Source organism: Neofelis nebulosa, chromosome 4 (genome assembly GCF_028018385.1).
Source record: "Neofelis nebulosa isolate mNeoNeb1 chromosome 4, mNeoNeb1.pri, whole genome shotgun sequence".
NCBI classification, from domain to species: Eukaryota; Metazoa; Chordata; class Mammalia; order Carnivora; family Felidae; genus Neofelis; species Neofelis nebulosa.
Window position 1 is genome coordinate 8,668,045 of NC_080785.1, and position 27,600 is coordinate 8,695,644.

General features: G+C 39.5%; 1 protein-coding gene across 1 annotated transcript in view; it reads right to left on the reverse strand.

Annotated features, from left to right (window-relative positions):
• The window catches only part of CNTNAP2 (contactin associated protein 2), a 1,972,370-nt gene that overhangs the window by 635,321 nt on the left and 1,309,449 nt on the right, over positions 1-27,600 (reverse strand). The gene's annotated exons all lie outside the window — the stretch shown is intronic.

Here is a 27,600-nt window from a genome sequence, read left to right on the forward strand (position 1 = left end):
TCGTTTTGGATCTTGCCCTGAAGAAAGAAGGTAGAGACTTTGTCCGTAAGTTAGAAGCCTTCATTCTGTAGTCTCTTATTAAGACAGTATTAACAAAGCTGAGGCCTTTAATGACATACTATTAAAACAGCAAGGACTCAACTCAGACATCCAGCATCTTCCGAGTAATGCCATAAAAGAATCAATAACAAAGAGAAGAACCATTAGGGAGAAAGAAAGTTCAGTTACTAGTAGAGTAATTCTAGCTTGATTAATTTTGGGGAAGATCGATCCAATAAGGTTTCTGGTGAAGGTACATCTTAAGAACACTTTCGAAGCCATCTGAGACCATTAGTCGCGGGCACAAGACAGCTGGGAGGCAATAAGGACTTCGGGAGGGCCGAGTTTTGATGAGCTTAACTGAAGACTCAGGTATCAGTCCTGGGAAGGTGCATTATACTCAAGAGGAGGATTCAGGGCAAGTTAGAAAGAAACCATCGGTTGGTAGCAAAACCATGACTGGTTATTAATTTTTGGCATGTGTGGCCTATTTAGAAACTCACTAAATTATACCTGTACATTTATTGTTTTAGGTGATAATGAGGTTGAAAAAGGAACCTGTGTTGCCCTCGTCCTTGTAAATCTAGCAGGTTTTAGGGAATTATGGATGATAGTAGCTAACAATAAACACTAGTGCTAAGCCCGTCACGGACATTATTTCCATTTAACCCTTGCAACAATCCCATGAGGAAATATCCTTCTAATTGGACAAAATTAGTCTTCAATACAGACATGATTCATGTAACTTTGTCTTTTGTAGCTTCTGCTGTGTGAAGAGGAAAGAGGGACCCTCTAGAAACTGAAGTCAATAAAATTACTTGCTGAAAAAAAAAATTAAAAAACCCAAAACCACACAATATCCTAAGAAGCAATCGCAACTGCCATTTATTAGCAAGGCACCGGGCTAATTGCTTTATACACATTATGTCACAGCACACGCTGTTATCTCACACAATATGTGTGAAGCCAATATCATTATCACCCATGTTTCACAGAGGAGGTCAACTGATATTCTGAAGAATTATGGACATGATGGCATTTCCTCAACCCAAGTGGCAAAGCCAGGCTTCTAACCCAGCTTCGTCTAACTCCAACATCTGCTTTTCCCCCTTTGTCATGGATTCAAATGTAACCCCTCCCCCCGCCCCACCCAAAGAAACATCCAAGTCCTAACCCCTGATTCCTGTGAGTGTGACCTTATTTGGAAATAGGGTCTTTGCAGATGTAATTAAATGAAGGATCTCAAAATAAAACCACCCTGAACTGCAGACAGACTGTACTTGCAGTGACCATGTCTTTGTAAGAGAAAGAAGACTGGAGACACATGGAGACACAGAGGGGAAGGCCACGTGAAGACAGAGGCAGAGACTGGAAGGGTGCCACTGTAAGCCGGGGGCGCCTGGAGCCCCCAGTATTGGAAGAGGAAGGAAGGAGTCTCTCCTGGAGGCCTCCGAGGAAGACTGGCGTTGACAATTCCTCAAACTTGCAGCCTCTAGAATTGTTAGCGAATAGATTTTTGTTGTTTTAAGCCACCACAGACTTGGTGAACTAACACGCCCCCGGTAAAAGGGCCGATTCCCTAAGTTGAAAGATCTAAGATAAAAAACTGATAGGAAGCAAGGAATAAAGTAGCTCGTTACGTGTATTTTTGATAAGACACGCTAAAATCAGAAAAATCTTCAAAGAACGAATTGAATGCTATAGGAACTTTCTCAGCTATCAACTGGAGAATCTAGACTCTACGCAGGGAAACTCTAACCTTACCTTACTTGGGGAAAGAAAACAAGGGACAACCTTTATTTTATGTTGTGATAAGGAATGGATTTTATGTAGAAGCTCCAACTGCCAGTGTAAATTTCTCTGGATCTTATCATGATGAAGATAATTACTTGAACCCTATCGCATTTAAACAACTATGTAAAATACATTTTCTCAGAGATTCTGCCATCCATTATCTCAAAACACTCAGCAAGGCACATTGAAATACTACTTATATGAATCACTCTCTATAAATAATATTGTACTGTTATACTGCTCTCTCTCTTTTTTTTTTACAAGAGAGCTTTCTTTATAAGCAAAAACTCTAATATCACGTCTTTTCATTGCCTGCAGCTTTAAACATTTTCAGAAGCAGAAACTATAGTAATAGCAGTTTGCAAATGAAGTGGTTTGAAAATCTTAAACTGCAATTTTCTCCCAAACAAAACAACAACAACTAAAAAAAAAAATCTCTAAGGAGAGATGAAATTGTAAACTCTTTTATTTGGTATTCAGATGTTACTGGATATGCTTTCAACAAAAATATTCTCCATTTAAATAGCCTCTATATCTTTCCCCCAAAATCTTTTCTTCCATATTATCTGCCCACAATGAAAATGAGGCTTAGCATCTCACGCTAGCCCAATTATTCAGATGCATTATTCATTTCCTTTCTGCTTATGTATTATTGCACAGCCTGAAATTTCCTTCCGAATTAAAAAAAAATAATAAAAGTGAATAGTCATCGCCAGAATGTATCTCTTGTTTATTAAACCTCTCCCAAGTAGTCAGTGCTGTTAATGACACACTCCTTACCCTGAAGAGTGTTCAAATACATTTTGGCACATATTTTATGATTTTTACCTCATAGGACTTGATGTTTTGGAAAGCTTCAGCTAATGCTCAGATCACTCAACATGTATTAACAATTGTTTTTTTTCTTCCTTTAAAAGTCCTGAAGAAGTACAGGGTGGCTTTAATTTCCATCTCTTCAACTACCCCTGATTACTTTTCATTATTTATCGAAACTCACATTCACTTAAAACAGAGTCTCATTTCCATTGGTCTGCATCTGGGGACTTAATAGCCCTGCCTCCAGTCTTGGACATTCTTCCCGTTTGTTCTTTGGAGCTGTGATTAGGGCTGCCCCAGGGCTGCCACCGTCACTTTCATTTAGATTCAAGCGGAGGTCAGTGAAGCAGCCCATGGAACGAGGAGGGACAAGAGGCTACTGTCCTTTCTCAACGGGGTAGCAGAAGAAGGGGATTATTTTCTCTTGTATAGCTAGGGGGCAGCACTCGATAGCGGAGAGGAGGAGCTTTAAATTCATTTCAACTTAATCCAGAGCATTGATCTGCCCTGTCCATGGATAATTACTTCACTTCTTGGAGTCTCATTTTTTACTTGGCTGAGAAAACAGAATAAGCATGTTGCAAGGATTAAATAAGGTAATGTGTGTAACAAGATAGTACAGCACTCAGACCATGGATGACACTCAGCCACATGATGATCACCTTCAATTCACTCCTGCACACTGCTACAACTTTGACTTGGCTGTCCACAAAAGGAAACACACACTCCCAGAGTGCTTCCCTTAATTTGGAGGACCATGGCCCCTTTTTAATGGTTCTTCATAATATCTGCTATGGTGAATGAACTGAAGACTGGATCGAAAGTTCCGCAAGCAGGTGTAGCCCACAGCCCGGTGTGAGCTCCTACTGTTCCATTGACTTTGGGGCCGTTCCATTTGATTTAGCCAGTCTTCCCTTCAGCAGGGACTTGGTCACCGCCAGGGGAGCTCATACCTGGGAGGAGGGCATAAATCTTGAGGACAAAGTACTCGGGAGCCCCACAAAAATCTCTCACTTGGAGTCACAAGGAGTATTAGTGTTCTAAATGTTATTTGCTGTTCTAAGGAAACAATTTGGGAGACATTCTACATTGCATCCCATTTTTAGGAATTCAAAATGCTTATTATAAGGTATAAAGTAAATCAACCTAGTTATTTTGACCAGGTAACTTTTCTTTTTTTTTCCCCCCCTTCAGATGATCACACTGTACAGTAATGTGCATAAGACAGAACTTGAAAAATGGAGCTCTCGCGTCCATGGATAGAGCTGAAGGACTGTTTTCTCAGCAGTTGTTCTAAGAGCCCCTGCTTCTTCAAGGGCCTCTTAGAGAGGAGCTCTGTGCCCACTCTCCCTCCAGCTTCCTCCTTGTCAGTGTTCTGCGGACGAGGAGTTTGCTCCAGATGAGCAGGAGAACTTCAAGAGGCATTCAAACACCTGGTATATTAGGACGTGAGCCTCAAGCCTCCTATTTATGGCTGCTGCCATGGATTCAAGATTGAGGAGGGGCTGAGGCCACATGGAACCAAGAATTCAGGAGAAAACTAACACTCCAGAATTACTGAAGACTGTTTCAGATCCTTCTACATTGGGCAACGTGAATTCCCATGCATTTTATTTACAGGTTACCATTTTCACTACAGTCAGAAGCTATTAATAACAGGGATGACATCCCAATGGAGAAAGAAGAATAGTAAAACACTAGTGTCACTTCTAAAAGATGGGATCCAAGCAGAATCAAGAAATTCCCAGATGTCTGGAAGAGAACAGAAGTAGGATCCTAGGTTACCTGCCGTTATTGCTGTTTCCTGAAGAGATGATGAGGGTTAGAAAAGTAGATAAATTCAGGGGCGGGAACATAGTCTATCTAGTCTGTGGTTGTGAGGAAGCCTTAGGAGTGGATCCAAAGCCTGAGGTGGTGTTGACGTGATAGTCAGAAGGATGACCAAGGCCAATGGATGATGAATTCTGGAAGCGGACAACAGTGATGCTGACAGAAAGCAAAAAAAATGTCGCATTACCTGAACCCATGGATGGAGACTGGGCATGCCCAGGCACCCAGTGTCCCTCTGTAGAATAACAAGCAGGGAAGCTTCCTTGAGACTGAATGGAGTCACTGTTTCACCAACAGTAAATCTTACCAATAAACTAGTGCCATATTGACCCAAATAAGACATCTCACACCCAGCGTGGGCAAAGATGTGGGCGGTTGACAGCATATGCTGGGTGGAGGTAAAATATCATTTGACAACGTTCTCCAAAAGCCTTAAAGTAGACAGCCTTTGACACAAACAAGCCCACTTTAGGACTTTATTTTAATAAAATTGATTAATTAAGGACCTAGGCAAAGATATGGTTACAAGACCGATAATTTTAATATTATGATGAAGGTTTTTGATAAAATTGTATCCAGGCATTAAAATTTATGCTGCAGAAAGATACTTATTTGCACTGAAAGCTTTTCAGTGTATTTTTAAAAATTAAGTAACACGAAGCTAAGCATAATCTTATTTTGTGTTATAAAGCAACAACACAGGACAAGTCTAATTGAGTAACACTGGAGATGTTAGTTGTGGTTATCACTGGGTGGCGGACTTTAGGTGGTTTTTAATATCTCACCTCTGTCTGCTTTCTGAAACTTAATTATTAATAACTTTCCTTTGTTTACCTGAGTTTTATTCTTTTTTCCTACCGTTAACCTAAATCAGTTACTTTTTATTTTTAATTAAAAAAAATTTTTTTAACGTTTATTTATTTTTGAGACAGAGAGAGACAGAGCATGAACAGGGCCTCCCCTGTTGAGAGAGAGAGGGAGACACAGAATCTGAAACAGGCTCCGGGCTCTGAGCCGTCCGCACAGAGCCCGACGTGGGGCTCAAACTCACAGACTGTGAGATCATGACCCGAGCTGAAGTCGGACGCTCAACTGACTGAGCCACCCAGGCACCCCCTAAATCAGTTATTTTAAGCAAAAAAATAACGTTTTTAGAAAGAGCTGATCTCACCCATGGGAATGGCTAAAATGACACACTGTGAATGGTCGGCAAGGATATGGAGCAATGCGAACTCTTCTGCACTGTTGGAATGATGTAAATTGGGTAGAATTACCTTGGGAAACTGGAAGCCTCTACAAAAGCGGGACATACACATGTGCTAACTATGAGCCCAAATCTAGATATACGTCATATATATGTGTGTGTGTGTGTGTGTGTGTGCGTGTGCGCGCGCGCGCATCTGTAGGCATATGTATATATCAACGTTTATACAAACACACACGAGACTGCAGCAGCAATATTTGGATCACTTCCACGCTGGAAATAACGGAAATGTCTACCTACGGTCAAGCAGACCACAAGTCGTGATATACCCACACAGCAAGGAGAATGAGCTATACCACCTTCGACACAGATGCAGCTGCCAAATTAAATATTGAGCTAAGGGGGCTAGATGTGACAGAGGACCTACTGTGTTCCTATACAAAGTTCAAAATCAGGGGAACCCGTTGGTGGTTCCAGAAGTCAGGAGAGTGGTTGTCTGTGGGGACGGAGGTTCAGAAAGGGTTGCCTAGAGGTCTGCTGGGACACAGTGATATTTCACTTCTCGGTCTGCGTCCCGATGACATGAGTGGATTTGCTTTGTGAAAAGTAATCGAACTTTACACCTTTGATTTTTACACATATCTCTATGGATGTTCCGCTTTAACAAAATGTGACTTACGCAAAGAGCTGGTTTCAGGCGGGGGACAGGATTGGGGTTAGAGCTGCGAGCCCCCTGCACCTGCGCAGTGTCGGGGAGGGGCCGGTCGCCGACTGACGGCACTGGGTGGAGAGTTACTAGAGGTAGATTTGAATCTCTGGTGTGGGGCTCCGTCTGAGCTGCGTAGCAACCGCAAGAGGGGCAGATGAGGCCAGAGATACGGTCAGGGGCCAGGCCGCGAAAGACCCTGGAAAGTCAAGATAAGGATCGTGGTTTTCATTCTAAGTGCAACAGGAAGCCATTTCTATTTACAGCACAGGTCCAGAGAGATTTCAGAAGAATGCAAGCCCAGGAGCCGCACTGGACTGCTGGAGAGGAAGAGCGGCAGTGAAACCTCAGAATGCTCCGGTTAGTGTTCCGGCTGCAACACATCCTTATCTTGAAGGAGAAAAAAGGCTGAGCTGAATACTGAGGATCAGTCTCACAATTGTGGCAGAAAAACGAAAAAGATGCAGGCAGAGCAAGGCTACACAATCTCGTGACAGGTTTTTTCCCGTTATGTAAGAGCCTTTGCAGACGCAGCGGCAGGTTTAGAAGCTGGTGAAATGTTATTTTGGAATAAAAGAAAATACCTTTCCCTTTATGTTAGCCAGACACCCTGCTTCCTCTTCTCTTCCAAAAAAGGAAAACTCTCAAAAAAAAAAAAAAAAAAAAAAAAGAAGTTCACTGTCCTTTTGCTGCCACCACAGACAAATGTCTAAATGGGATATTCTCTTCATGCTGGTAGATACCCTAAAATCATTTGGCATTATCCCCTGGACAGAGATGCATTTAATAGGAATGTGATTCTCTTATTTGGTGATATTCACTTAAAAATAAAAAGGAGGTTTTATAATGACAATCATGGAAATGGAAATAATTAGGTTGTAAAATAAAATCTCCCAAAGTCTAAAAGACAGTTTGCTTTGAAAGAAAAAGACACCAATAACATGAAGTAATTGAAACTAACAATGAGAATGGCAATTTAAAAGCATAAAATTTAAAAATAATGAAATTTGACTCCAATTAAAATGTGTACCATTATTTGACAACTATAAATATTAGAATACGTTGAAATATCACTATATTGAGGGAAAATGAATAAGATGGGTCAAGAGATGTTGTCCAACTCGATTAACACAGCTTTACCTTAAAAAACATTACCCAAACAGGGGCACCTGGGTGGCTCATTCGGTTAAGTGTCTGACTTCGGCTCAGGTCATGATCTCACGGTTCATGAGCTCGAGCCCTGTGTCGGGCTCTGTGCTGACAGCTCGAAGCTCGGAGTCTGCTTCGGATTCTGTGTCTCCTCTCTCTGCCCCTCCCCCACTCGTGCTTTGTCTCTCTCTCCCAAAAATAAATAAAAGTGTTAAAAAAATTTAAAAAAAATATTACCCAAATGTATAAGGATTTTCCCAGAGAGAGAAAATTAGATCTACATCAAAAGAAAATCAATCATTTTATTGATTTCCAGGTATCTAGGATATAAGTACTAATACAAAATATTGTAAGGAATTTGTATAAAACCCATTAGGCTTGACTTCTATAGACCTATAAACAGGCGATTTCTGTTCTCAGAGAATATGGTAAACAATTTCATAATATCCTTATTGTGCTGGTCATACAAAGTACAAACACAGAAGTGACAAAATACGCTAAACCTACATCCTTTCACTATCAAAAATTACCTCATGCTAAACTGACCTTTTTTAAAAATGTTTATTTATTTCTGAGAGAGAGATAGCGTGAGTTGGGGAGGGGCAGAGAGAGAGGAAGACACAGAATCCCAAGCAGACCCAGGCTCTGAGCTGTCAGCACAGAGCCTGACTGGGCACGAACCCATGAACTGCATGATCATAACCTGACCCGAAGTTGGACACTTAACAGACTGAGCCACCCAGGCTCCCCTGGACTGACTTTCTTGAACTGATTGCCTCTTAATCCTTAGGTGCAAGATGAATAATTTAGTTGATTAGTCTTGGCTGCGTGTTCTCTGACTTTTGGATACAAACTCAAGAATGGAAAGCACTGGGGTCTCGATAGCCACATTTCTTTGTTTTCACGTTAATTGCTGGGTATATTTCTCAGCCAGAAAATTAAAAAAAAGAAAGAAAAGAAAAGAAAAGAAAAGAAAAGAAAAGAAAAGAAAAGAAAAGAAAAGAAAAGAAAAGAAAAGAAAGAAGGAAGGAAGGAAGGAAGGAAGGAAGGAAGGAAGGAAGGAAGGAAGGAAAAATGTTAATATTTTGGTTTCATTGAGGATAGAAAAGAAAACCTGCTTTTACATTTCTGGCGTCACAACCTCATACGTCGCAGCCAAATGGCAACTCACACCCTGATCTTTCTCTGACAAGCAGACGTCTCAGGTGCACGGCGACCTCAGAATGTGAGGACTCGGATTATCAGTGTGGTATCCAAAAGAAAGTGCAGGTTTTAGCATTCGAAGGGGGTTGTGCACACCAGCTCTGCCAGTTAGTATGTGAGGGGCACCACGAACATGTTCAAACCCACCAGAACCTCATTTTTCTCCTCCATATAATATGACTAACAGTTTCTACCTCCCAACATTCTGTAAAGAATAGAGCAGGTAACAAAAGATAACACAAAGCTGCCTAGCAAAGAGTCGACGTTACATAAATGTTATCTTCCTTCCGTCCTTTGTGTGTGGAAAGAAAACTTAACAGTACATCATATTATTTATCCACGATACCGTCGAAGGAATCACTCTTCTAGATGGACTCCTAGTCATTTGACGCTAGATGACTGTTACTCTTGTTTTTTGTAGACAGTGCATTGATCCATAAGATGAAAGACAGTGTATTCGTTTGCTAGAGCCTCCATAATAAAATTCCACAGACCGGATATCTTGAACAATAGAATTCTCTGCCCTCAGAGTTCTGGAGGCTAGAAGTCCAAGATCAAGATGTTGGCAGTTTTGTGTTTTCCGAGACCTCTCTCCTTGGCTTGAGGACGTCCGTCTTCTTGCAGTGTCTTCACGTGGTCTCTCTGTGCGTCCAGATGGATTCTTCTCATAGGGACGCCAGTCGTATTGGATTAGGGCCTGTCCTAACAGCCTCGTTTTAACGTAATTACCTCTTTAGTGGCTTCTCTCCAAATGCAGTCACGTTCTAGGGTGCCTCTAGGGCTTCAGTAAATGAATTTGCACAATCATAGGCACACAAATCGCAGTGGGGGTATAGGCATAATTTCAATATTTTCAATGGCTTAAATGATTTTCGTCCTAAGAAGGAGCAAAATGATACTTCAGTAGGGAGGTTTTCTCCTGGAGAGCATTACTTAAGGGTCGGAAATGATGTCTAAGGAAGGCAATGTTCAACACTATTATCTGACCCCTAGCCCTTCAAACCATGAGCTTCCCCTCTTCCCCACGTTGTGCTTACTCTGAGTATTTGGAATAGTTCTGGAGTATCAGTTACAACCGATTTGAAAACAAAAAAAAAGTTCTTTCATACCAAATCTCCTCTAGGCAAACAATACCTCTGAGTATCATGTGGACGTTTCAAGAGTTGGCCTGGCCCATGACAGCAGCTGTCCCCTGTGCTTTGGGATGATGCACGTTTGCACATGTTACATGTTTTTCCTTCAGCTAAGGCTGGGGTTCTTAACCTAGCGGCTGTGAAGTTGGGAGAGTCCATTACCTCTCTAAAATATATGCAAAATGGGTACGTGAACCCACATTATTTCCCTAGGAAGATGCTTCGTGTGTCTCTGCCAGATCATTGAAAGGGTTTCGTGTTCTGTCTTTCAATCATTCGACTAATCCTCATTATAATAATGTTGATTACTATATGCTGGGCACACTTCTGTGTGCTGGTAATACAGTGATGAAGCTAATATCCTTGACCTAAAAACAGGCTTCGGAAGCCCTAATCTAAAGCTTAAAGTAACTGTTATCACTCTTCTCCCTGTATTCCAAAAATGAATAATTACCCTACTTGATTGTTTTACAAATGAATATTTTCCAAGTCATTTATAAGCATTAAGAGGTTTTATGCGTTACCATTAAAGAAGTAATTATGGGAAATCATGTTTACTACTTCTAAAATTATATCTCTATATAAAATTATATACATGCATCTATGCTTATATATAAATTATGTATTTGTATATAAATGATAATATAAAAACTTTTCTAAGTTATTGCACTGCTATGCATTTCCACTCCCCAAATAAAATGACAAATTTATATTAGCTTAATATTCTGCTAATTCTCAGTGATTCAACAGATCTTGCTACATAGAAAACTGGGCTTTATTTTCATTCTGTAGAGAACGTAGCATAGTGACTTATATTGAGTAGATATTCAGGAGATGTTGGTACAAAGACCAACATTTGGTAAAATGGACACAATTTAAATGATTGGATGGGTAAATAAACGGACAAGTCCACATGTAGAAATAAAGGGCTTTAAAAACTAGACTGCTTTTGTGGTTATAATTACACACAGTATACAAACTAGTAATTGTAGGATATCGCCTCAGGAGGGAAACACAACTGAGGGCCAGTTCCTACAGGCAGCATGTTCTTGGCCAGGATGCTTTCAGGAACTGAAGACATCTTGAAGATGCCTATTATGGAGCAAGGGAAAGAATAAATTAGACTTTCCTCTCATTGAACTTGTCTCTTAGGTAGACAGAAGCCAAAAACCTGTTCTGGTATTAGGTGTCCCCCTCTTCACAGGACATTCCTTGAACTAAGGGGACTTGGTTTTGCTTTATTCCCCCCATCGTTTTTTTTTTTTTTTTTTTTTTTTTTAAACAATGCTGTAGTAACAGTACTATTTCCAGAGTTGCATGCAAGGTCTTTTGAAGCAGGAGCAGTCAATGGGGCAAAAATCACACTCTAGACCTGAATAGTTTTCTTTTTGTAAAAAATTATATCATGAAATTTTTTAACAGTTTATTTATTTTGAGAGAGAGAGAAAGAGAATGCATGCACATGTGGAGGTGTGCATGTGGGGAAGAGGCAGAGAGAGAGAGGGAGAGACAGAGAATCCCATGCAGGCTCCACACTATGAGCGCGGAGTCTGATGCGGGGCTCCAGCCCCACAAACTGTGAGATCGTGACCCGAGCTGAAACCAAGGGTCAGATGCTCAACCGAATGAATGAACCACCCAGGTGGCCCTACATCAGAGGCTTTTTGAGGAATAAAATTAAAAGGTATCACAAATTGTTGGAGTCATGGTGCAATCAACTGGATTTCTTGGCTTGTGATTAAAGGAATACAAATTTCATTTGATTGTGTTAATTTGCTAGGTGTTCTAGGTGCAAATGGTGGAGGCCAACAGGCCTATAGAGGTTACTGAAATTTTCCAGAACTCTGTTTTTTTTAAATGTAATAACTGCACTAGCCCCAAGCGATAGAAGACACAGAAATAATGAACTGTTAAGCTAATGAGTTAGCGCCAATAGGAATTCCTACCACCAAATTCTGAGCAGGTTACGCTCTTCAGGTAAGAAGTGGCCATTACTCACTTGCACTCATACAAGACTACCACCTGCTCCTCAATGGTACCACTCGTCTCTTTGCAAAAAAGAAGCCTTTGGGGATGGTGGGCCTGATGTTCCGGGCTAATTGTAAGTTAGATAATTGTATCTTGCTTAGCTACGTTTCCCAAGTAGCTTTTTCTGAATTTCCTGCCTCACCCCTGCACCTTAATTTCATTTCCTCCTCTGACTCTTGCCAAGAGCCGCAACGCACCGTTAATCAGCTCCAGGGTTCAGGAGCAGATGTAGGGGCTGTGCCATATCCCATCAGTGGGCTCAGTGATTCCCGGGATGTGGGCCTTTAGGCTGTGGTATGGATGCAGAATCTGGACTATGGTTTGTAAAGGACAAAGAGTCCTTAAAGAAGGGAGGGTACTTACTGATCAAAGTGATGTTGCATTTACCTTATACAGATCAGATTGGGGGCGTTGCATGTTTGATGAATACTTGGACCGTCTGACTATTAAAGGAAGTAAGTTGAAAATTGGTATTGAATTTTTTAAAGAAAAGACTGGCCTTTCTTGCAAGCCTACAGCAAGCCAAACATGCATATCCTGAGGGTTTAGGGTAATGGACCACTTAGGGAGAGGGACTGGGACTTTTATTAGTGTCAGAGACGTGAAGGACACATGGCTTTGGTGACTGAAATATAAGTCAAACTTTCTATTAGGGTAGCACTCTGTCATGGTGCAGGCTGGCAGACTAGAGGCCGTTTATATTGAGAAGCAATCACAAAGGAGGCCCCTGAATTTGGAAGGTCGGAGCAGAGGAAATTCCTCCATAGCTCCCACTACCACGAAGGTCCACTAAGTTCTAAAGCACTCAGGGGACTGTCTTAGTCGGTGTGGACCGTGCCTCGAAGTGGGGAGCTGACCTTTACTGAATTGGGTTTAAACTCTTCTTTGGACAATATTCTGTTTCCGCAGAAAAAAAATACACGGCTTAAAATTGAAACGCGAGAGTGTTAGAAGAGAGGAGTTACACAAAGAAAACGACAGTATATTCTCTGAACATTACATCAAATATGCAATAAAACCATTTGGGCTCTTAAGACAAAGGAAAGGGCAACAGAAAACCACAGACATTTAGGGCTGCGTTAAGAGACACCCTGACTCTATAATATGGCTGGGGGAGCAGGGCAGAGCCTGGTACAGATAGAAAGCTCAGGAAAGACACCATCATCGTCAGGAAATCAGTTTATAATAGGTTTCTAACAACCACAATCAGGACAGCATCCCCTGGAAGACAGGTGGCTGGATATGAGCACTTAAGTTTTACCGCGTATGTTGGGTGGCTGGGTGGGGCTTGAGGATGCTGACAGGGGACAGTGTACATGGTTCCAACTGTCCCACACAACCTTTAGCAAGGACCTCAGCCAACTATGCCTTTGGGGTCAATGTGGGGCGCAGTATGGATTCAGAGGCTCACCAGTCTCACACCTTCCTACTTCTCTTTAGAAGGAAACTATTTAAAACAGCTTTAATAGGAGATCCGTGCCTTAAGGGATCAGGTCTTATGCCTTTCATAACCATCCCCAGTAATTATTAGCTAAAGAGAATAGATGGCCAATAAACAGCGGCCCAGAGAATGAATGGCCAGATGAAGAAATGACAAGCGATTTCAAAATTAAATATGAAGGGTTTTCCATGCAAAACAATATGTACAAGGCGAGGCAGTGCACTAGGAAACTTTATGCTAAAACTTAATTATGCAACAAATGTAAAATGTCTGGCAACAGAGTGTTCCCCGTCTCTGTCCAGAGGATTTTAAAGCAAGGCAATAGGAGCTCCAGGTCTCGCATGAAATTGTGAAGACTGTAGCAACGGGGAAGATATGTAGCACCGGGGTAACTGTGTAATCTAAACATGAGGGCCTCCAAATTGTTTCCTCTACAGATAAGCAGAGTTGGTCAGAAAACAGGAGGATGAGGTTCTCCATTCAAAGAAAAAAAAAGGTGCAGAAAGAAGGGAATAAACTGCAAAAGACAAGACTCCTTTGAACAATCTTGATAAGGGCTGGCATATTTACCACAACAGTTTGTGCATAAATTAAAGGTGTTTACAGGTGTTTGGTTCCTGCACAACATGGCATAATTCACACGACCACAGCTTTGCCTGGCTCATAAATAGACATGAACATTTTTTATGCAAGTGGCATAGTTATAAAGAAATCTAAATCCCAATGTGTTAATTAAAGTATCACTTTACATTCTGAGGACATCCAGGTGGGCTCTCAGGAGAACAAATGAGATCGGAAGATAGGAAATTATTTTTAATATTTGCAAACACTGAGAAAATATTTGTGTTTTGTTATTTTGTTTTCCACCTCATTTCAGTTTCTTTGTTATTCTTTCAAAGCAATCTCTTAGGGGAAAAAGGCATTATGCAAATTTCACATCAAGTGATGTTTTATATTACATCACCTCATTAGGCACATCCTAGTAGGTTTCAGGAGCTCTTTAAAAGAAAATCCCTTCCCTTCTCTCCTTCTCCCTCCCAGGGGCAAATCGGCTGTCAATCTTAAACAAATTTAATATATCTGGCTATAAATTAATTGTATTACTCTGTAGTCATTCCCATTTAGGTTTCTTCTGGCCTTATCTTTCCTTGTATTATCATATGACAGCTTTCCAGCAGAGTTCCATGCAAAGCACACGTGACCTGCCTTTAGTATTTTCAACAGTAACACATGGATAGATAATAAGGCTCATTCACCTCAATGGTTTCTCCATCTTGGTGGTATGTGTTACCACAAAAGCTTCCAGGGAGTAGATGGCTTCACATTAAGACTTTTTTGCTGAGCGAGTGCGTCTTCATTTTCACAGTCAGTTCCAAATCGGAAGCTCTAATATGATGAAAATGATCAAAATATCTATAAAAGTTACTAAGAAGTAAAGTACTGTGTTTGCATATTCCATGTGATCCCCATGGGGAGCCAAAATCAAGTTTCCCAGCAATGAATGCAAACATCTCAATCAAAATGATGATGATTTCCCTCTCAGAACTGGAAAAACACTAAGGATTTAGTTATATGTAGGCCACATCTTCTAAGTCTATCCAACTTTCATTTTCTTTGTCTTTCCTAGGCTTTGAAAAGGAAACTCAGTTTCTTGTGTGCAATAATGCAGCACCGGAAACATTTTTTTCCCCACGAAATCGAGGATTGGAAAGACCTTGAAGAAATCATCTCTGTTGTCTTGGGTTGTCAGTATTGGGGTTTTGGGGACTTCCCTGAAGAGTCTTGAAAAGAAGATGGTCTTGTGTTAGTTAAACCAAAACATCAACTCAAAGCAAGGACTGGAACAAATTTACTACTAGGCCACCAACACTCCACGGCCATCTGATTGAATATACGAACAGAGCTAAATAATCAAAGACAAGGTCAGAAGGAATCTAGAAAGATAACTAATATGTAAATAAGAGGAGAGTGAGCCACATGAACTTTCCATGACTGCAGGCTAAGAAAAAGGGCTCTGTGGCCCGAGGATAGCCTAGTGCCTTTGACTCCCCAAACCTGGTTCACTCCTTGTGTTCCAAGTCCATGCTCAAGAAGCAAGCATGTGATTCTAATTTGGTTCCCCATATGGTAAGCCCCCCAGGGAGCGATTTGGCAGGGTTGAGAACAAAAGCATCCAGTCCTTTTGGCATTCCATTTTTCATTATAAATTGACACATTGTCATCCTGGTTTATATTTGGTTCTCCATGTACCTTGCCTGCATGGAATGCGCTAGCCAGACCATCCCATCCCTTGAGCAGTTACTCTTTTCATTTTAAATTAATATAGTGGCATTTTGACTGTAGATCTCAATCTCACAGGATGATTATATTTGAGATCAAACTAGAGTGTGGTGAGAAATCAAGTTCTATCAAAAGAATCTGACTTTGAATCGTAGAAAACTCATTAAAGTAATGTCAGATATCTTGAGAGACAGTCTTCGAGACTTCTCCATGTGCTGTAATTTGATGCAAGCTAAGTTTCTTTTCCTTTCTGAAACTTCTATGCATAGGCAAGCATTTCATCCACACTATCCTAAGAAGTTGCTTTGGACAAAATCTCTACTAAATCCTTTCTAATATAAGAGAAGCCCAATATCTTTGTTTTTCTACTTTCTCATTAAAAATGAAATTTCTAAGGTGGTTCAATATTATTTTTATTTTCTCAAGGACTTCTTTTTTTGTAGACCTTTCTCATATATATATATATATATATATATATATATATATATATATATATATATATAAAATCCCAATTATGTTTCTCCTCCTCAGATCATTTATGCTTTTTAAAAATTTCTCTGAACCATGCCTACACATATTTTATACATTTTGCCTGGGTTAGGCTGTCCCTATCTTGAGGTGATAACAGGATGACAGCCATTCTGAGTGGTAGTACAAAATCAATTCTTAAAAAACACTGGTTATATATTTCTAGACTATTCTTACCCCAGGTGATTTTTTTAATTCATATCGAGTCTATGTTACTTTAGATCCCTATTTCCCATCTTTGACCAAAGCCAACCCCTCTCCACTGAATATGTATCTGTTCTGGGTAAAAGACTCGGGCTTTAGCAGTTTGGCATCAAGTTATGTGTAGCTTTAATTTTTTTCATTTCGGTCATTTTGTAAACAGTTTAGTAAATTATAGTCAACTTTTAGTTATTTCCAGCCCAATTATTTTCCCCACAAATGATGTTATCAACTTTGGTAGCAAACACCTATTCCATGTAAGTAGTTAGATTTCTTTGCATTTCAAATAAGCTCTGTGTGGTGTTATTTTCAAGAAGTATATCAGAACTAGCCATGAAGGAAGTCCATGGAGTTCCATGGAATTATGTAGGATGTGTGTGTGTGTGTGTGTGTGTGTGTGTGTGTGTGTGGCATTCAGAACACATAGAGATACATTAGATTATCACAGAGACCCACACTGGTGCATACCCCAACAGGTGAAAACACACACACACACACACACACATATATATGTATACACATATACATATAGCGAAGGTAGATCCTTTGCCTAATATGAACAACATCTACTACAAGGCTAGAAGGAAGAAGAATAATAAATTGTCTAGGGATAGAAGGAGGGAAAAAGTCATCACCATTGAGTATCTTGAAACTTGATTATCACATTTTGACTGTACTTTTAGATACTGGTCACACTCTTATCTTAAAAGTTATAACATTCCAATGCCAAGTATTTATTTTAAAATCATCCACTATATTAATTCATGTTTTTGCTGCTGTTTGTTGGTTTAGATAATATGTGTCAAAGTGCACATTTCTTCTCTGCTTTGGTGAACGTTATTTCATCAATACTTCCTATTTTTGCATTAAAACCTTGTAAGTTATGCTACCAGCTCTCTTCATGCAAACTCATAACTTGTGGTTAATAGAGCTCAAACCTCTGTCCATATGTATTAAGTTTCATCTATTAGACTTGACAATCTCGTGGTCTTGATCCTAGTAATTTTATTACTTTTCTCACCTTACCATCTTGATATTTTGAAATTAAACAAAATGAAAATGTTTTGGTTTCTAGAAACCTTTATATGGCCGCATTCTAAGGAGAAAGGTAACTGATTTTAATTTGGGGGCTAACCAGAGCAATATGCTTTTGTAAAACTTACGAGATATGAAATATAATCCACAGTCTAGCTGGACAGAATGAAGATGGGGCTGTTCCGTTTTAGTTGTTTCTCCATGATCCTTCTGGCCTCACCCTCCTGGTCCAGGCTCTCTATCCCCAGCCCCACTTCCCCACATACTACGTCCCCTCCCTCCTCCTGTTACCTAGCATGGAGCCACCTTTCTCCGTCCACCCTCTCTCCCTCTAACAAGCCTGAACTGGGAGTCATTTTATACTTTTGACAGAAAACAATTCCCTACCCTAAGAGAGTAAATATATGTCTTTGCTGGTTGACTTTTATGTCCGTGTCAGTGTTCTGGGGCTACCCTTCAGACACTGGTCACCCACAGGCAGACCTGGCCATCTCTGCCCCTTCTCATTTTAATAGGATCTCTGAGCAATCTGTCAACAGCAAATTAATACAGTAAGAATGCAAAGTTGGGTATGGGAATGCGTGTTAAGCTTAAGTGTACGAGTTTCTTCTGAAAAGAAAGTACCAACATTGTGTTTTCATATCTTACGTCTGAAAAGAAGTGGATAACCTTTTGCAACATTTTTCTATTTCATCAATATACAATTCACCTGTTCTATTTGAAATACCTTGATATAAAAAACATGAAAGTCAAGTGCTCTATAGAAAGAGAGAGGCATGTTCTTACTTCTTTCACATCAAATGTTTTTCAATATGGTTCCAAACAAATTGTCCTCTAAACCATATTTTTTAATATACTTGTCAGGGCCAAATCGGGGATATTGAAAAAAAAAAGGTAGATTTTCAAAATGAAGTATTTGCAGCTCTCATAAATGTCCCTTTTGGCCTCCTGCTTAACAAAAATGCTTCAGCCTTCTGTTTTAACTGTGCTAAAAGCACATTCTAATTTTGCACTCTAGGAAAAAATAAAAATTTTCCCCCCATCAGCTTATGAGGTGGCTCCATTCTCTTTCTCTTTTTCTCTTTCCTTCTTTCTCTTCCCCCACCCACCCCACCTTTCTCTCCTCCCTTCTTCCTCTCTTTAACATACTGGTAGAAAATACATACATACATAGTATGTAGATCTAGGGGCACAAAAGCTTAGATTTTAATCTTGGTTTGGACTCTTAGCATCATTTTTACTGTTTTCCTTTGGTGAATCAACCCTTCCAAAGTTATATATTTCTTTAGTTATAAAATGAAAATAATAATATATAATTTATAAAGTTTGGAGATGGATGGTTGAGCCAAGATGTATAAATGTCTATGGTAAGCCTTTAATTAACACTAATGCCATTTCTCCTTTCATTTATACCAAAATCTAATTTAAAGATTAAACAAAAATTGTTAACATTGATTCATTTTTGAGAGACAGAGAAAGAGAGAGAGAGAGAGAGACAGATGGAACATGAATGGAAGAGGGGCAGAGAGAGAAGGAGACACAGAATCTGAAGCTGGCTCCAGACTCTGAACTGTTAGCACAGAGTCCGATGGGGGGTTCAAACCCATGGACCCCAAGATCATGACCTGAGCTGGAGCCAGACACTTAACCAACTGAGCTACCCGGGTGCCCCTGAGAGATTTTAAAATATAAGTTATCTAAGTATAACTAAGTATAACTTATACAAGGATAGAGGCCAGTACATTTAGTTTGCATTTCAGATCCAGAACCAAGAGAAAGGGAAAAAAAAAGTTATTTTCTTTAAGAGAATCTAAGCTACAGAGTGAAGGACAAAATAGCTATGGCATTCCCAGTCCACTAACACTTTGCAACATCATTCACTGTCCTATAAAAACTACCCAGTCACTGTTTTTGGTAAATGATAGGCGAACAGGATAACAGACTCCACTGTCATTCATGGGTGGGAAAATAACAAAACTTGGAAAACATACAGTCTTTGAAATAAAATTCATGTATTATTTTGTTCATATCCGTTCTAAAAAAAAGTGAGTTCTTTCAACTTTCTCTGAGTTTTTGTAACATTACTTTTAGTTTGCATGGCAATGGGGGGTTTGATTCAACTATAAGAAAAGTAAAGCAGAAAAATACTGCCAAGGAATGTGGATGGAGTGAGGGAGCTTTTCTACAGCTTTCCTAAGGTTATGGATATGGAGTGTGCTTATTTGGATCAACGGAGATGCTTCCCTTTAGGCAGAGCTCTGAGTGAACGATGAGTTAACACTGCCACATCTTTGGTGGATACATGCTATCTTGGTTAAAATACTAAATTAAAAAAATGTTTTTTGAAACAACACAGAGGAAAGGAAAATCTTGGTATTTGACTTATCTTCCTGAGTAAAGTTGATCTACTTGATCTATTCAAATCGCCATTGCTGTAACCATATAAAATGATATCTTATTTGGCAATATGACATGAGGTTCACATGTACCCTCATCATAAATGGAGACATAGGAGAATGAAAGGTCCCCCAACACCTTGACCAGGTGTATGTCCTCTGTCTTTCTGACTGAGAGAGCTACATGTTGCACAACTGAGGGAATAAACCATTGCTACTCTAGAGATGGATTTCTCAGTTGTTCATTTAAAAATATAATCTCTGCTGACTATTATGATCAGTTTAATGTGCAAACTTAGCTGGGCTATAGTGCCCAGTTATTCAACCAAACACTAATCATGGGATTGCTAAGCAGGTATTTTATAGATGTCAGTAAAGTCCATGATCAGTTGACTTTAAGTAAGAGAGATGGCGCCACATAAGCTGGACGGACTTGATTCAGTCAGCTGAAAGGATGAAAAGACTTAGTCTTCCTTGAAAAAGCAATTCTACCCATGGGTAGCAGCTTCTTCTCATTCTTCCAAGTTTCAGTCTGCCTTTCTTGACAGTGTGCCCCAATTGTGAACTTACCAAACCAGGTTCCACTACTGCATAAGCCAATCCCTTGCAATAAATTTCTAAACATAAATATTTTTACTGGTTTTATTTCTCTGGTTGAACCTGAACTATACACTGGCCCCTAGAACTCAAAACTCCTGTCTCCTCTCGTTCCTAAGCTTCTCCAAATAACTTCCGATCTTCCCTTCAGTACAAAATGCACATAGCAATGATTTTAGAAATTGTCATGAATTCTAAATTTATTCAAACTTTTATCCAAGATGTAGCAGTAAAATCCCTTCAGTATTTATGTCATATGCAAAATGACTTTATTTTCATTATAAAAAAAGTTTCTGTCTGTATTTTCAGGGAAATGCTATTTCAAAACTATTCTTTGACCTCCTTGCATTCTCACAGCATCTAGAAGAGTATTCTGTATTCAACAAATGTTTCTTGAATGTCTCTTAATAAAAGTTCAGGTATTTCCAAGAGACTTTTTTATAGTAAAACTCTCTTCTTTTTCAGCATCCTGTTTAGGAGAGGTATTTTCTACATAAGGTACACAATGTAATCAATTAGGTTTGTCTTCATTTTATGATGTCATTGAAATGGATAATTTTAAAGATGATAAACAAAAAATGTAATTTAAATATATGAGGACATTTCCAAATTCTACAGTGTGATATAAGATTTACTTCAACATGTCCTTTACTCCTATTTCAGTCATAAAAAAAAAAAAACGAAGCTACACATGGGCACTCACAGAATAAAATGGCAGAAGGAAAAAGTCTTCATCAAGATCTAGAAGGTCAATGTTCTTCAAAGTCACACCTCAAAGCTCAAAAAGTTGGCACCTTGAAATGCCGTACTCTTTTAGTACAGGTCAAGCTACCCTCAATAAATGTGACCTTAAGATTAATTTATTAATCAGAAATATTGGACTTGACCAAAGGTCACTTGGCAAAGAGCATTTCTAATCAGAGACGGACAAAGTAAATGGCAAGAAGGAAAATGTTCTTTCATGGTGGTTGAAGAGACGAAGAGACGGGATGGGTACACATCCGGCTGGGGTTGGCTCTATCCTCCCGTTGGCAGGAAGGCACTGACCTCTCCATGTGTTGGGGCTCACCTGAGGGAGTCAGTAGACGAGGCTTGGGAGAAGCCAGATTGGCATTTGAACCCAGTTTTTTCACGTCTAGCCACAATGACTTTTAGTGAGTCCATTCACCTCTCGGAGCCCTATTTTGCGAAGTGGAGATAATAAAATCTACCACATAACTCTGAGAGGTAAAGGAGATAAAAGGTCAAGAAAGGTATTTGGTCAATAGAATTTAATGAAAATCTCTACTTTTCTTTATCTCCCGTCTCAGAGCAGATGCTCTTTTTTTTTTTTTTTTTTTTTTTCCAGGGCAAATTTCATATTCCCTTTTCTCTTCTGAGGCCTCTTACATTCCTTCTCTGTCTTTCATCTGCTCTACTGTCTCCTCCATGTATAAACTTACTCACAATTCTCTCATTTTTTAAACATACAAACAATTCCCAAACCCTTGCTTTAGTTCTGTCTTCTGATTAAATAGCGGTTCTGTATTCAGCCATCCCTTCTTACTATAGAACTTCCTGAAAACTTTCACTTGCTTTTTTTATTCATTCTTCAGTGGCTCTGCCCAGCAGATCCCACCACCATGAATCTCCAGTGGCCTCCCAACAGCCAAAGCCAAGGCCTGGCTTCCTCTGTACGATGTCTCACCACTGCCCACATCTCGAGTTTCTTGTTTGTGTTCACTTATTTTTACTTGTTTGTGTATTGTTAAATACTCCTTTGCCTTAGCTTCCCCATTATTAGCTTTCTTCCTCCTGCTATGATCATTACTTCGGAGTCCTGTTGGTGAGCTGCACTCTCTCCTTTAAGGACTTTTTCAAATTAGTGTTTTCTTTCCTTCAATGTTCTTTCCTTGCTCTTCCCATGACCTCTCTGAGTCATCTTATGAAGACATTACAACTGTTCTAGTCATCCATTTTACCTTCACTCCTGGGTAGAGGGGAAGATTACTCCTAAAGTTATCCTGAAGTTACTCCACAGGTAAGCAATCATGACTCATGTTGTTTCTACTACCTACACTTTAAAGAAAGTCTTCCCTCTTGGGGCGCCTGGGTGGCGCAGTCGGTTAAGCGTCCGACTTCAGCCAGGTCACGATCTCGCGGTCCGTGAGTTCGAGCCCCGCGTTGGGCTCTGGGCTGACGGCTCGGAGCCTGGAGCCTGTTTCCGATTCTGCGTCTCCCTCTCTCTCTGCCCCTCCCCCATTCATGCTCTGTCTCTCTCTGTCCCAAAAATAAATAAAAAACGTTGAAAAAAAAATTAAAAAAAAAAAAAATAAAGAAAGTCTTCCCTCTTAATGCCCAGGGAGCCTCTCAGATATTCAGTCTCGTCCATTCTCTGGTGGCACTGTGCGGGAGGCTTGCTTCCCGCAAACCTGGTCATCCCTCCACGCTACTCTTCACGTAACAGCTGGAATCCCCCACTTAAAACCACTCCCTTGGCCCTTTGAGTGGAATCCTGAAGGTCATGCGGCTTGCTTCCCGCAAACCTGGTCATCCCTCCACGCTACTCTTCACGTAACAGCTGGAATCCCCCACTTAAAACCACTCCCTTGGCCCTTTGAGTGGAATCCTGAAGGTCATGCAGAGACTCTCCTTCATATTTCTCTCTCTCTGTCACCCTCAAGGTCTCTACTCCAGCCATTCTCATGTCTTTCCAAGTATGTGCCCTTTGACGTCCGTCTCAGAAACACTGCACATTCTGATATCTCTAACCTAGAATTCTCCCTGCCATTTTTTTCTTAGGCAACTCATACGAATCCACATGTCAGCTTATAGGTCACAATTCCTGATATGCAATAAACAATAAATATCTGTGGACTGATTGATGATCTCAACCATTATTCCAGCTGAGGGCTTCATCAATTCTTATCCATACTGCTGAAATAGCCTCTATTTTCCCTGTGACCATTCTGTCCCTTTTAACCACAATGTCCTCTATGGACAGTCTAGTTGCCTGGGTGTGGAATATTACCAGATTTAATCCGCTACTTTTACCTTTTAGTTATTTCTACCTTCCTTGCTTGCCCCATTTAATTAAAGGCTCCAGTTTTAGTAATAATTAACACAATAATTAACTAGCTAAATTATTCATCTGTGAATTAATATACTGACTAGACACAGTGAAAATGTTAGTCGTTAGTGGCAACCAACCAATGTTTTTATCTATGTTGTTTCAAGAGTTAAACATCATGGCTTCTTACAAGGCATAGCACCAACTTGGAAAGTTCGCTTTCTTAATAACTTCACCAAAGTTTAGAAATTTCTTCTAAAAATAGGTTATAAGTTATAATACCAGAGTCATGTTTTCTTGTCCTTTGGATGCCACTAAATCACTGTTTAGTATCATCAAAGTATATTGAATTTTACACAGCTTACTTTATAGGCAAAAATTGTGAACATAATTCCTTTTCAATAGATACAAAATCCAATAGTAAACTACCCCAAAGCATGGATAATTTATATTGCTTCTTTCAACAAAAGAAGCAATAAAACTATGACTTATGAGAATAGAATGAGACTACATTGAGAAACTAAAGGAAGTGAAACACTGGAAACCAAAGAAAACAACACTAAGTATAGTCAGAGAAATAGGAATCATATCAACTTTATACCTCTACAATTAAATCTTTATAGATGTAAGGAATACATACCTCAACAATAAAAAAATTCTTAATTAGAAAGTACAATGTTTTATAAAATAAATATAGGGCAACAGTGCATCTAAGATATGAAAATAAGAATTTTAAAAGCAGGCTAGTAGGTCTTTGTCCAAATACAGGGAAATATTTTATCTAAAATATTAAGATTGTTGACTAAGACATTTCTCAAGTGGGATGCAATGAAACTTTCTCTTGGTATCTAGCTTAACAAATTCAGGTTCTTAAGGTATTTATTTCAGAAGTAGATTTCATTGTTTAACCATTTTTGCCTTTGTAAGTTCAGATATTACTACATTTGTAGTTCTGGGGATATAAATATAAAACATGCTAATATCCTTTTGGTTTTTGATATCGATTAATGGTTTTCGTTGTTTAAGTACAATTTGTTCATTCCCAAGTTGGTATGCCTCACTCCAAACAGGCTCTTCTATGGAATAAAATAACTTTATTTGTCTTGTTTCTATGTCTTTTATAAAGCTGATAAGGACAACCGAATAAATAGTTACATGGCAAGAACAGATATGACCATAAAAAATGGCAAAATCATTACCGTAAAATGGATTCCATTCTTAAATTTTGTAGTAATAAAAAGAAGAGATAAGATTGCAAGAAATATATTACACTACCCTTGTAAAGTTGCAAGAAACCAATGATGAGTAATTCTACATTGGTTAGCTAATGGTATGGTACAACCAAACATTTATCAAAATAAAAATGAGGTCCTTATGCATACAAACAACTCTTTATCATAAGTATCATTAGAAACTATAGAGACCCAAATGAACTCTTGAGGGTAAGGCTCTTAAAATAAAGAATAACATTTTAAGTACATAGCTATTACAAACTCATTTGATATTCATTTTAATTGCCTTGACTATAATGAATATACTTTGTATTCAAACAGATGTCACAAGGAGTACTACAGAAGTTCCAATATAATTCAGTCTTAGTTAAGAACGAGTAAATGGATATTTAAAATTGAATGTTACCAGGAAGGAGGAAAAAAAAAACCAATTACAGCAAACATTAGCTCCTTAAAACAGCAAATTAAAGATTTTTATTAAATTGTGTTCTTTCTTATTTGGACATATACAGAATGCCATCATACGGAAACACTCGCTACCCCAACTATTCCTTTTCCTTGCTTCAGCTGTTCTACAGATTAGCTAGCCTGGAAAACAGAAGTTGGGAGGGTGAAGAATGACTCAGAAGGGTGGGCTGAAATGGGGCACCCGGGGTTAACTGTTCAACTCCGGCTCAGGTCATGATCTCACAGTCCGTGAGTTCGAGCCTCACTTCAGGCTCTGTGCTGACAGCTCAGAGCCTGGAGCCTGTCTTCGAATTCTGTGTCTCCCTCTCTCTCTGTCCCTCCCCTGCTCGTGCTGTCTCTCTCTCTCAAAAGTAAATAAAACATTAAAAAAAAAAAGGGTGGGCTGAAATTCACTCTGTAACATTTAGAGACTGGTCTATGCAAAGGATTAAAAAATACTACAGTGCCAGTTTGGTTTAGCTGAAGGAGCAGGAAATTAGGTATGCCCTTTTTGTTTAATTGGCTAGACAAGCTCTAATATTTCCTTTAATCTTCTCCACCATGGAGAACTCAAACCTTAAAGTCTAACATGAGAGGCCTTCATGCTTTAAATTAAAAATGGTGTTTCTTAGTGTATGGTCCACAGAACTACTCTTGGATGTTTTTTAAAAGCAAACATTCGTGGGTCCCAACCAAGTTCTACCGAATGAGAGTTCCAGGAATACGGCCATGCAATCAGCATTTTGACAGACCTGAGAATTCTGATGCACACATGGGTTTAAACCAACTGCCCGAAGGTAGGATGAGATAATAGTTAAAATTATATAATGATGTATTTTCAGTTCATTCCAATTAGCAAACATTTATTAAGCACTAATCTCTTGTGAGTAAAAATTATACATATGTATGTATATACATATACATATACATATACATATATATAATTATGTATATATACATATATATACATATACACACACACACATCTTCAAAGGCAAGCAGCATACGATAAACTTATTTTCAGAGCATAATCTATTATGTACAATCATCTACAAATGTCTGGAAACACAATGTCTGGAATCCCAAGAAAATAGTCTGTTATTGTGCAGATTAGCAGTGAACTCCTGACTTTGATTTAGTGTGTTGAACTTACTATTTTTTTATTTATTTAATTTTTTTTAATGTTTATTTATTTTTGAGACAGAGAGAGAGCATGAACGGGGGAGCGTCAGAGAGAGAGGGAGACACAGAATTCGAAACAGGCTCCAGGCTCTGAGCAGTCAGCTCAGAGCCCGACGCGGGGCTCGAACTCACGGACCGTGAGATCATGACCTGAGCCGAAACTGGACGCTTAACTGACTGAGCCACCCAGGTGCCCCGAACTTGTTATTAGAAATGTAACTGAGTACTGCTTAAAAACAGACTAGAAACTAGCCTTTGGCTTACCCTCCTTCAACGTCCTCAAACTGTGTCTCTGCCTCTGAGCACCTCAACACCCCAGCCACAATCATCTCTTCTTTCTTCAAACAGCAGAAGCACTAATTGTCTGAACCAATCGTGTCCACATGTACTTTTTTTTTTTTTTTTTACAGATTTTACTTTTATTTATTTTTATTTAAAAAAAATTTTTTTTAACGTTTATTTATTTTTGAGACAGAGAGAGACAGAGCATGAATGGGGGAGCTTCAGAGACAGGGAGACACAGAATCTGAAACAGGCTCCAGGCTCCAGGCTCTGAGCTGTCAGCACAGAGCCCGACGCGGGGCTCGAACTCACGGACCGCGAGATCATGACCTGAGCCGAAGTCGGACGCTTAACCGACCGAGCCACCCAGGTGCCCCCAGATTTTACTTTTAAAGTTAATTTTTATGTAGTTTGAGAGAGAGAGAGAGAGAGAGAGAGAGAGAAAGAGAGAGAGAGAGAGAGAGAGAGAGAGCAAGATAGAGGGAGGGAGGGAATCCCAAGCAGGCTCCCAAGCCCCAGTGTGGGGCTCAAACTCAAACTGTGAGACTGTGACTTGAGCCAAAAAGAGAATCCGATGCTTAACCGACTGAGCCACCCAGGCGCCCCTAGATTTTACTATTAGATTCTAGAGGTTACACTTGTCTATAATTTCAGCTCATAAAATACACGCAAATCTTTAAAATACTGTATAATGTTTTATTAGAACTCTTCTTTGTAAGCTATTCCACATAATACTGCCTCTAATCCAACACCGATTTGGGGCATCAAATAGCCCATGGGTCTGTGATGTGGCATGATGCCACTTCCAATGCTTACTATTACAAATAATCAGTATGCTATTTGCTATTTATAAAGTCCTTAAGTGGATCAAACCCTGCAGTCAGCATTTAGTACACGAACTTATTAAATTCTCACTCACCTGCAATATGCATTATGATTCCTATCTGAATGAAAAAGACTGGAAACTGAGGCCTACGAGTTCAATCAACGCCACCCAAATTGCACACCTGGAGAGCGGCACGGCTGAA